The 12,385-nt window shown below is 39.9% G+C and overlaps 1 protein-coding gene across 1 annotated transcript in view; it reads right to left on the reverse strand.

Annotated features, from left to right (window-relative positions):
* LOC147618313 (uncharacterized) overlaps positions 1-4,185 on the reverse strand; it is a 49,266-nt gene extending 45,081 nt beyond the window's left edge. The window contains exon 1 of the mRNA XM_086774777.1: positions 3,658-4,185. The gene's annotated coding sequence lies outside the window, so the exon portion shown is untranslated. The remainder of the gene's footprint in view (positions 1-3,657) is intronic.
* Positions 4,186-12,385: the final 8,200 nt, after the last annotated feature.

A 12,385-nucleotide genomic window follows, 5' to 3' on the forward strand; every position in this document is an offset into this window, starting at 1 on the left:
CACTTTGGATATTTTGCTGTATCACCAGAATGCAATCAAGGACGCTTGCCATTTTTCAAGAGGGGGGTATGTCATGGCCCTGTGAAAATGGAACAGCACAAATGTGGGCATGGTGGTTGCTGAGCAAAAATATTAAATGATTCACATTTGGGGTGGCCGGACAGAGATAATGATGTGTGGACATCTCCAGGTGTGAAGGGGGAAACAAGAACATTAATATTTTAATGTTTTCTTCATAGGTTGCCCCTAGGCCTTAGTGGCCCCTAGGGAACTTTAATGTTTATTAAAGTTGGGGCCCTAGGATAAGTTTGGAGAGAGGCCACTCCACTTTTGGAGTTGCATGCCTCTCTCATCTCTCTCTCTAGCTTTTTGGGGAATCGTGCAAGCTCAAGCATGGAGAAGAGGAGAAGCAACGTCGACTGCTGGCTACTGTGTTTGTTGGAGTTTTCTGTGCAAAACACGCCGTATAGTCAGGCCGTACAGCTCTGTACGGACAGCAGGTACTGTGTACGGCTGCTGCAGGACAGCGGCTGTTATTTCTGTGCTGGCTGTTGCAGGCGACTGCAGTTGCAGTTTCAGGCAGCGCATGCAGGTACAACTGCCACGTGGACTGCAAGTACAGTCATATGGACAGGAGCAGGAGCAGGCACGTGGACTGCTGGTACAGTCGTATGGACAGGGCAAGAGCAGGCGGCGCTGGACAGGTGCAGGCTGCATTGACAAATACAGTCAGCAGGCGGCTGTTGTTGGGTACTGACCAGTACAATACAGGCACCTGTGGAGGCTGTACGGACAAGTACAGTGCTGAATTACTGACCTGTACGGACCGGTACAGCATCTTCTGTTGCAAGCAGAGCTATTCTAGAGCTTGGTTGGTGTAATAGTCAAGTAGTTGCAAGGGAAAGAGTACAGACAGTCGTTGTCAAGTGCAGACCGGTACGAACTGTTCCACGGATGCAGAATCACGCACTGACTTGGTAAGCTCTGAATTTGTTCTTCTGTCTTTCTTTCCATTGGCTTATGTCTGCTGCAGAGTTGTGCTATCTGGCCCCTTGTGTGAGGAGGGGAATGGCAGACTGCAAAGGGTGGAAACAAAGATTGGACAGTGAATGTATGTTTGTGCTGAGTTGTGGAATCATGTGCATGAGATATGCCAGATGTATGCTCAAGGCTGTCCTGCTGAATGGTCTTGGCTGATCAGAGGGAAGCACAGAGTGTTGCTTTGAGACACAGATGTGTGTGTGTGAATCCTCTGTGCTAAGAGGTATGGTGGGCTGCCAGATTGCACATACAGGTGTATTCTCTTGGCTGGTTTTGTTGTACTCAGCCTTACATATTTTTGAAATTGAATAAAGAAATACTGCAAGGGGCGCCAAGCTTTGGGGCCAACAGGTGTCGGTTTTATTTCAGATTTGGGGCACTCTAGCTCCAACCAAATTTGTTTTTATATCTGGACTACAAGTGGAAGGGTGACTGCTAGTCTACCGCACTTTGGTTTCTACCAGAGGCCGGTTTCAGGACATGTCTATCCTCCAAGTATGAACCCTACAAGGTGGGCTCTTGTTTCGAGGGGGGGTGTAACATGCTGCCACATCAGCTCGTGGACAAGGCCACGTGGCCCCGTGATGCATGGTCGCGTGGCAAGCTCTTTGGATGCCGCTATCAAGCTGGACAAAGTGAAGGGCTGAGGGTAAAGGGCCTTTGGTAATTGGACTATTAATGTATAAAAAATAGGGAGAGCCCAATGGGCATAACAGCTGGGGAAAGTCATTTTCTTGGAGGAGTGTCGCCTTCTTGGGAGAGACAGAGGCCTGAAGCACAGAGTCGTCTGCAGGGAGCATAGGAGAGAGAGACAAAGGTCTAGGAGTGCAGCAGAGGCTGCTTAATGATGAAATCAAACAATTTATTAATGAAATGGCCAAAGGGCCTTTAAAGCGTGTCTTCTCAATAGCCTCTGCGTATGCGTTTTCTGCATATCTGAGCTTTCATGGGGATGTAACCACATTGAGAGCCTTCTGTAATCATGGGAGTGTGTGAGCAAATAAGTGAGACCGTGAGCATCAAGAACATGAAGTCCTAGCCACCTGCGTGAGAGACGCCTTGCAAGCAGTTTGGTGACCAGCTTTCACAGAGAAGAGAGCCGGCCAGCACCCCAGCCTAGACAGGTGCAGGCAGACAGATCTTGATGATGGTGCAGCGATAGAATTCGTGAAGAAGCCGGTGTTGGATTAGTCGCCATCATGAAGGAACAGGTTCATATGAGGAAGAGAAACCGAAGAGATTAGCAGATAAGGCAGTTCAGCACAGCAAGATGCTGGCATGGCAGGGCTGAGACAGCGTTTTTGTTTGAGGGGGGGGGGGGGGGGTAAGGACAATTCCAGGCCATTATTTGGACCTGTGGAGGGCTTTGAGAGAGAGATTGGAGAATAAACAGAAAAAGAGAACAATTCATAGCCATTATGTTACAAGAAGATCCAGATAGATAAACGACCCTTTATGCCAGCCAACCTTTCTTCTATTGCCCTTCAAAATTTGGACACAACTATCCTGCAGCCAATTGTATAGTTACAGGAAACACAGAAAACCGGGCCCCTCCATGTAAAAAATACATGTGCACAGCCCAAAACCATTCCCGAGAGATGGCATTTCCCTCGTGTTCACAGCCCAAAACAGGCTTCCTGATGGGAAACGAGAAATGGCATTTTCCATACAGGGGAAACAAACCAATTGTAAGGTCACAGATCCTGCATTGCCTCATTCAGCTACATTACCAGATAGCTTCGGTAAAATGCTGAAGAGAAGGAGAAAAAATAAAATGGGCCAAGGCACAACACAACTTCAGTTTATAAACCTTCACTCCTTCTAGGCCCCCCCTGCCTAGACTCCTATGCCAATGGGACGTCGCCCTCATTCAGCACAAAAAGACTGTCCTTATACTATGAAAGGATCAACAGCTCTTAAGAATGCCATATTGCACATTCATACCCGAAACACATGTGCCATATTTACACATTCATACTTAAAACACATGTACATGCATAGACGCACATGAGCCTGCCATATTGCACAATCATACTCAAACACATGCGCATGCATAACGCCTCTGTATTCTCTCATATGCTCATACAACCCTAGAACTCAATGCCATAATGAGAAATGATAGCTCTTATGGATGCCAGACTGTAAAACATAGACATGCCCATGCACCTGTGCGTGCACATACTCAATACTCATACCAACATCATGGGCAAGGAGACGAGCATGCACAGGAAATTTGGAATGCGAGGAAACAATATTATCAGATTATGCCACAAGTACCCAGCTAATTAGGCATGAGGATGCCCGCCCATGTCGGAGTGAGAGAACGACAGAAAGGAAGGGAGGAAGGGAAGGACGGAGGAAGGCCATAGTGACAGCCTGTGAAGATTAGACGAGCCATCCAAGGCCCATCCCCCATGATAAGGGCAGGTATATATCTGTATCCAGCCTTAGCTAGAAATATCAATAACTTCGTCCATGTCAGAAGCAGCGGTAGAAATCATTTGATCTTATAAGCACTCAAAAGGAAAAGTAAAACATAAAATCTCCACACAGGCACAACAGGTTCAGATGCACAGGAAAGCTCATCAGATAATAGCAGAGCGAAGGAAAACGAACCTTAAACATCCCTCACGGCATCGCCATGGCCACTTGCTGTGCTCCTCCTTCCTGCTTTTTCCTTCCCCTCTTTTTGCTTTTCCTTTCTTTCTTCCTCTTCCTCTGCTCTGCTTTCTTCTTCCGATCTCTACAAATCAAAAATCATATCTTTGCACCCCTCGCGATGACACCGATCTACTCCTCCCCCAGCATAAAGCTCTGATTGCTTCTCCACGGAGAGAGAAGGTTTCTGCGTAGATCGGACGGCATGTGTTCAAAACGCAAAAAGTATCAAGGCAGAGATGGATTAGGGTAACAGAGGGAAAAGACGAGGGTTGAATAGAGAACATTAAGGTTAAGCACAGATGAAATTAGGGTTGAGGGGAAGGGAAGAAGGTGAGGGTGAAGGTATGCAGATTAATATGCATCTTGTCTCTCGAGGAGGCGTGAGGGAAGGATCATTCACACCACGACAGATGTACAGATGGTGGGCGGATCATGGCCGGGCTCAATTGCCCCTGAGATCTAAACCCCATAAATTAAATGTTTTATCATACATTCAACACATAGGGAGCTCTCCTCACCATTGGGTTTTTTTTTTTCGGGGGGACCAATAGTAAATATTTATATATATATGCTAAAAAGTGAGGACAAGCTCTCCTCACCATTGGGTTCTTCTTAATCTCCCCTATAAGAGCCTCACCACTTAATCTCCCCCTAAGAGCCTCTTCCTTCTGGTGGGACAAGCGGTATTGTAATTGTACGAAGAGATATATGCATCCTACATGTCCCACTTTCTAGAAAAGGTGTAGGAAACATAAAAGAAGGCATGCCCAAGCACACGCGAAGAAAATTCTCTTGGTTAAGCTCATGTGCAAGAAAAAGCAAGAAACACCATTCGTTAATCTCTCTATTTTTGTGACATTACCCTCGTTTTTTAAGAGGGGAGGGGAGGGGAGGGAAGGGGAGGGATTTTTGGAAAATGCACTACCCTGTTTTCCACCTTGGTATAACCCCTTCATTAGGGGGTTAATAGATCCCCATAAAGCCCCACTCCCGCTTGGGGGGACAGGGCTCCAAGACTACATGTACCTTGGTGTAATGTAGGTGAGTGGAGCTTGCACAAGGGCTTGATTGCCTCTCGAACACAATCTTCTTTCAAAAATTAGCCCATTTGCATAAGCAAGCATTGGTGTGTATGCCCTACCCTCTAAAAGGAGAAGTGATGAAGAAACAAGCTAGCTCCTATAAGCAACTACATCCAAGGTTTAACTTGGGATCTATCATGCCTACCCCCACAAATTTATAAGAAGAATTAAGTGCCTAGGTACCTCCCATTAGTTTACAAAACTTCTAGAGATAATGAGTCCTCTTATGTTTACAAAGGCATCACATCAGCTCTAGACGGTTTAGTATTCCAAAATCACACCATATGGTAAGGAAGTAACGCAAAGGCAATGTTTGTGATTAACAAAATATTCTCTTTATTATTAAGCAAACACGACATGTGATATAATGATATCACGTTGATATCAAGATCTTAAGGTTGGTGGCATCTATTTGTGCTTTAACAATGTTTCAACATCTCCAAATGGCTTAGCCTTTATGTGGATCTATGAGATCAATTGTTTATTAACTTGGTCTACACCTTATTGTAGCCCTAATAACCTATTAAAATTCAAATAAGTTTTTAATTTGAGAATATGAAACTTTAAAAGATGCAATATTCAAAAGAGAATAACATTATTATATTGAATATCATAAATAATCACCTTTTTCCATCTATTTACTTATTAAAAGGTCACAACTTTCTATATTCTCTATAGCTAATTTAAGAGTAAAGGGTCTTTTTCTTATTTCACTCACATAGATGTCATTTAGTAAGGTGTCTTTGAATACATTTAGTATCTTCCATCTTATCACGTAGCTTGGATTTTTATACTCTAGCACTTTATTAATCATAACTCTAATAATTCTATGCACCATAGATTATTATGCCACCAAATTTTTATATAGTGTTGATGCGTTCAAATTTGGATTGCTAACATACTTGTTTTATCTTAGTGACTATGCAAAAAGGATATCAATTGTTTTATCTTAGTGACTATGTGAAAAGGATATCAATGGTTTTATCTTAGTGACTATGTAAAAAAGATATCAAGCATTATGGCCCCTAAAGTCAATTCTACATGAAATTTTTCATGTTTATTACATAAGCTATGAATAATTCATGCCTCTTACTAATTGAGAGCTTTACTTCATGCCTCTTACTTATTGAGAGCTTTACTTCTGTTATGAGGAATGTGCAGTCAAGAAAAATTGAGTCTCTTTATTCCATGTAGCTTGTTTTGAGTTCTTTTGCCTAAATTCAGCTTTCAAAATGGCATGCGGGCTATGCAACAAATTTTTTAGGTGCTTAAAATGTTTAACCTTATGCAATCTTTGTGTAACCTTCAAGTTGCTTTTTGCTACAAAATAGCTTTGCCACTCCTTAAAAGGTGGTCATGCTTTTTGACATTGGGTGCAAACTTTTAATATCTTCGATAAAAGAACGTGTTTAGGGTTATCTTTACATGATGCTCTTCTAAGCCAATGTGGTTATTAAGTAACAAAATTAGTGATAGGTCTCTGATAGAAGTAGGGCTAAAAAATAAGCTGAAAGCATGGGAAAAGAGGGTGGGTAACTACTTTGATAGGTTGTGCTTAAAAAAGGAAGGTCGAAAGAATGGAAAGGGAGGACTGGGTAACTACTTTTGGAAGAGGACAAGGAAGGGGAATACATCCACCACAAGACTATTGGGAGTTATGCACATGGTGGGACCTTGGTGGAAAGGAAAGGAATGGTTACTTTCTTGTAGGGCTCCAAAGTGATGGAGTATATATATGGCCCCAGTTTTAATAAATTTAAAAGCATTTTTGGTGGGGCTATTTAAGCTTGAATGCAAGAGTTGTTGGGAACATACTAGAGAGGCAAAACAAAATGCAACCCTCTTGTTGGCAATATTGTGCCCTTCCCACATGTTGTTATGCTGAAACAATCTCTGATCCAATGGGTGAGGTGCATTGATGTTTGTCAAGTAAAAAAGCAATGTGGTTATCCCCTCAAGGGTAAATAGGTTCAAGTAAAGGATTAAAAAACCTTACCCTTCAAAAGAAAGGCTCCATTCTAGAAAAATATGCTAATTGTGCAACCATGCTTGCCTATCATGCTAGATAATAGAGTAGAGAATATAAAAGATAATAGAGAGTAAAGAAAAGAGAAAAGAGTAGAGAATATAGAAGATAGTAGAATAGAGAGAGATAGTAGTGAGTAAAGAAAAGAGAAAAGAGTATACAATAGATAAGATAGTAGAATAGAGGAGATAAGAAAAGAGTAGAGAATATAGAAGATAGTAGAGAGTAAATAAAAGAGAAAAGAGTAGAGAATATAGAAGATAGTAGAGAGTAAAGAAAAGAGAAAAGAGTAGAGAATACTGAATAGAAAACGGGGATGGCGGGCCATTGGATATGAGTGGGACAGGCATCCCACGGTTCAAGCCCGGTAGTTCCCGTGAAGATAGTAGAGAGTAAAGAAAAGAGAAAAGAGTAGAGAATAGAAAACGGGGATGGCGGGCCATTGGATATGAGTGGGACACGCATCCCACGGTTCAAGCAGAATAGAGGAGATAATATAGATTAAAGAAAAGAGAAAAGAGTAGAGAATATTGAAGATAGTAGAGAGTAAAGAAACGAGAGAATAGAGAAGATAGTAGAGAGCAAAGAATAGAGAAAAGAGTAGATAATAGAGAAGATAGTAGAATAGATGAGATAATATAGAAAAGAGGAGATAGTATAGAGTAAAGAAAAGAGAAAAGAGTAGAGAATATAGAAGATAGTAGAGAGTAAAGAAAAGAGAAAAGAGTAGAGAATATAGAAGATAGTAGAGAATAAAGAAAAGAGTAGAGAATATAGAAGATAGTAAAGAGTAAAGAAAAGACAAAAGAGTAGAGGAGAATATAGAAAGTAGTGGAGGAGAATAGAGAAGATAGCAGAGAGTTTTAAAAAAGAGAGAGAAAATAGTAGAGGAGAATATAGAAAATAGAAGAGGAGAGTAGAGAGTAGAGAAAACAGAACACGTAAAAGAGAATAGAGTAGAGAAGAATATAGAAAATAGGAGAGGAGAGTATACAGTAGAGAAAACAGAACACGTAAAAGAGAAAAGAGGAGAGAAGAATATAGAAAATAGGAGAGGAGAGTATAAAGTAGAGAAAACACAACACATAAAAGAGTAGAGTAGAATATAGAAAATAGAAGAGGAGAGTAGAGAGTAGAGAGTAGAGAAAACACAACACATAAAGAGAAACGAGTAGAGGAGCATATAGAAAATAGGAGAGGAGAGTAGAGAAAACACAACACATATACAACGATGGTTTGGCAAGCTTTTCCCCTCTTACACACTATGCACAAGAGAGAGTGGAGACTCAAATTGCACAAATGGGGATTAAATTGTATCAAATAAATGTGTTTACACTTGTATAATTCTTAAGGGTGCTAATTTCTACTTAGTGCCAATTTTTGCTTACATGTGTATAGGAGCTTTTACAAGATGTGGCTTTATAACCCTGTGTTTCTCCCCAAGCTGCATTTACATGAAGTGCACATTGCAAAATAAAATAACAAACTTTATTTATGAGGTATCTTCCATGCATATAACATGTTAACCATGGTAGTTAGCCTACCCTCTTTTAAAGGGTGATTGAGCCTCTTGGATTGGTCAAGGGTGTGCAAGTATAAGCCCTTTCTCCACCAACTTGATCAGATTATATCATGTTAATACATGCTAAGTGGTCCTCCAAAAAGTGTTGTATGGTGTCTAGAAAAAGGTGTTGAACGTGATGATGTAATAGCCTTGAAGTAGTTGATTTTGTAGTAAATATAATCATCTATATTAAGGTTAGGTTGTTGGTTCAAGTCAAACACCAATCCTGATTTTGTAGTAAACATAATCATCTATATTTAGGTTGGGTTGTTGGTTCAAGTCAAACACCAATCCTGATTTTTTACTGAACATAATCATCTATATTTAGGTTGGGTTGTCAAACACCAACCGTGATTTTATACTAAACATAATCATATATTTAGGTTGGGTTGTCGATTCAATTCAAACACCAATCCTGATTTTGTACTAAACACAATCATCTATGTTTAGGTTGGGTTGTCGGTCCAAGTCAAACACCAATCCTAATTTTGTAGGTTAGGTTAGGTTGTCGGTTCAAGTCAAACACCAATCCTTCCCTCCATCTTAGATATTTGTGTACTACCCTAGGCAGCAAGACGATGAGTTTGAAGAAGTGAATTGTTGCCACCACCACTAGATCAAGGATATTATCATGATCTTAGATGAATTATTCAATTCTTTAGAGATCATGTCCACTTTAGTTGTGGGTTATGAAAGCCTAAAGTAGGGGAAGTTGAGCTATATGGTCATCTTTGTCTTACATCTCTTTGAACTCCATCCATGACCATCTCGTTGAACTCCTTCCATGACCATCTCTTTGAATTCCTTCCATGACCATCTTCTGGCAATAAAAAAGTAGTTGGAATTTCTACGTTGAGTCATCTGATTGTAGTAGACCCACCATGTGTGGCTTTCTTCAATCTAGTTGGATTCCCACATTCTCGTCTATCATGATTTGCAGGTCCTTGTCTCACTTAATGAAGCCACCTCTAGTGTTATGCAAGTGATGTTGTATCTGTAGGGTTGGAAGTACCATCTTTAGACCTTGATAATCACTCTCACCTCTAAGAGGCACCTTTAAGAGGTGTGATGTTCATTATCCTCTACTTGAGACTGATTGCACATTGGCCAAGGGATTTTACCAATGCATGTGTGCTTATGGTCTTGGTTTTAATCCACCTCTTGGTTGTTGTCAAATTCACGCTCCATATCTTTGCAAGGCTCTTTATCACACTTGGATACACCAAGAATAAAAGGAGCTCAAAAAATCTATTAAAGTCAATGTGTTCCCACATTAGTTTGTGAATGAGGGTGAGTGGAAGAAGAGGGAAAATCAAAGAGAAGTGGCAGGTAAGAAGAAGGCAGCAAGTCAAGAGAAGAAGGAAGAGGTTGATGAGAAGAAAGAGTATCATAGGGCATTAGGTCACAAGGGTGGGAGGTTAGGACAAAGAAGATGGTGAGGAATGGTAGGTAGGGCTAGTTCTACGGTGCATGGCTGCTTGGCCTTGTTCACAACATTCTCTTTGTTGGCTGGCAATGTCTTCCATAGGTAGTTGTGGTGCCATATTATTGAAGAACTACAATGAAGCATCCTTGTCACTTCTTCAAGGTATACCACATGGATGTTTACAAAACCATTTTGGCATTAAGAGGAAATGTAACATTATTGGTGCACTTGATGATACATGACCACAATACCATTGGATTGTCTAGGGTACTTTCTTGATTTTTTTGGGTTGATAGTGAGTGTTTAATACCTCCACCCATCTTTTAAAGTGTAGCCAACCTATAATTTCAAGTATGAGTGTAAAGTATATAGGGTATTCCTCGAGGGAGAATAGCTTACTAAGCTTTGGAAAAATCTTCACGGAAAAATCTTCACAAAGGCTTGTAATACTTGGCACCGATTAAGAGAGTTATTAAGTATGATGGGATGGAGGGGTGGAGAATATACATAGATGAGGCTTATAAGTGATAAGGTATCATAGAGGCTTGTAATACTTGGCACCGATTACGAGAGTTAAGTATGATGGGATGGAGGGGTGGAGAATATACATAGATGGGGCTTAGAAGTGATAAGGTATCATTGAAAAAAAACATGGTGAGGGTGGGGTGAGAGGTGTTGTCTTCATGAGTTAGTAAATCAATGAATTGGTAAGAATTAAGAGACAGGGAAAGGTGAACATTAAATTTAAGGAGAGAGAGGGTTAGTATATTTGTTTCTAAGGTAAGTGTATTATTTAGAGTGCAAGGAAATGCACAAGAAGATTTATCAACCTTATTTCTCATTTGGATTAGTATATAAAACTTTTGCAAATCCTTATCATATACTTTTCGAAACATGATCTCCACTTCTTTAGTTCTCTCTTGTGCTTCTAGTAGTTTAGCTTTCAAGGATATAGTAGTTCTTAAAGCTTATGCCCGTGGCTTTATGTATATGTTTATAGATTATGTGCATAAGCTTTATACTTATGTAGTATAAGCATTATGTATAAGCCATAAAGCATATGCTTATGTATAAGCATTATGCATGAGCCATAAAGCTCATGCTTATGCATAAGGCTTTAATATGCATAAGCATGAGCATGAGACTTATGCATAAGCCATAAGCTTAAATATTATAAGAAGCTCATGCTTATACATAAGCATAAACCATAAAACTCATGCTTATGCATATGCATAAAACATAAAGCATATGCTTGTGCATAAGCCTTAAAGTATATGCTTATGTATATAAGTGTTATGCATAAGCCTTAAGCATATGCATTTTGCATAATCTTTATGCATAAAGGTGTATGCCTTAGCATATGCTTAATGCATAAGGTGTATGCAAAAGCATAAAGCTTTATGCTTATGCTTAAACATAAGGTGTATGCATAAGCTGAATACACAAGAATAATTTCATTTGCTTATGCTTGTGTTTTTTTTCTTTTAATTGATTTTATATGTTTTAGGATTTAATTATATACCATAAGACTAATGCATGAGACTCATGAAGAAGCCTTATGCATTAGACTTATGCACGCATGAATAAGCATCATGCATGCATGATGCTAATGCTTATTCATTAGTAGGCATGAGACTCATGCATGTATGATGCTAATGCTTATGTATAATGCATGAGGCTAATGCTTACATAAGCCTCATGCATTAACCTAAGCCTTATGCATAAGACATAAAGCTCATGTTGCTTATGCATAAGCCTTAGGATTAACCTAAGCCTTATGCCTAAGCCATAAAGCTCGTGCTTGTGCATGAGGCTAATGCTTGCATAAGCCTTATGCATTAAACTAAGCCTTATGCATAAGCCATAAAGCTCATACTTACGCATAACCTTAGCATTGATCTCATGCTTATCTTGAGGTCTCACCTTTTTATAGGTTTCACCTTTTTATATTATACATAACCTTAGCATTGATCTCACCTTTTTATATTATGCATAACCTTAGCATTGATCTCATGCTTATCTTGAGGTCTCACCTTTTTATATTATAGGTTTCACCTTTTGGTATTGATCTTATGTTTTGTATTATAGATCTTGCCTTTTTTGAGCTCAGCTCTTCTCAACCACTCGAGGTAAAGCTCTTACACACACTCTTTTTCTATTATGCTTTTCTTGTTTGCACTGTTAACCCATTCTTAGGGTTAACAAGAGCTACTACCATTATCTTATATCAAGGAGTCAAGGTAGATACACCAAAAGGTCATACTTAAGATATGAAGCAATGGTGTCTAAATCTACAACTTAGACGGGTTCCCGTAATGGTCCTATAAAATACTCATGGTGATTTCCACTTCAAGAGCATGTGGTAGTAAGTTAGGATGAAGTCCTAAGTGATGTACTTCATGTGTATATTATGAGAGTAGTCATTGTAATAGCATTAGGCGTCTTATGAGTCTAAAGTGCCCGATCTTTAGCCCACAGTTTAAGTGAGCGTGAACACTTATGGTGGCCATGTATATAAGTGAATATCTCTCATAATATAAGGACTCTCTCATTGTGTAATAGAGTCTTGCTCTTGCTAACCTCTC

This window comes from Cibotium barometz, chromosome 35 (genome assembly GCF_041138505.1).
Source record: "Cibotium barometz isolate CiBa-2024 chromosome 35, ASM4113850v1, whole genome shotgun sequence".
Taxonomy (NCBI): Eukaryota; Viridiplantae; Streptophyta; class Polypodiopsida; order Cyatheales; family Cibotiaceae; genus Cibotium; species Cibotium barometz.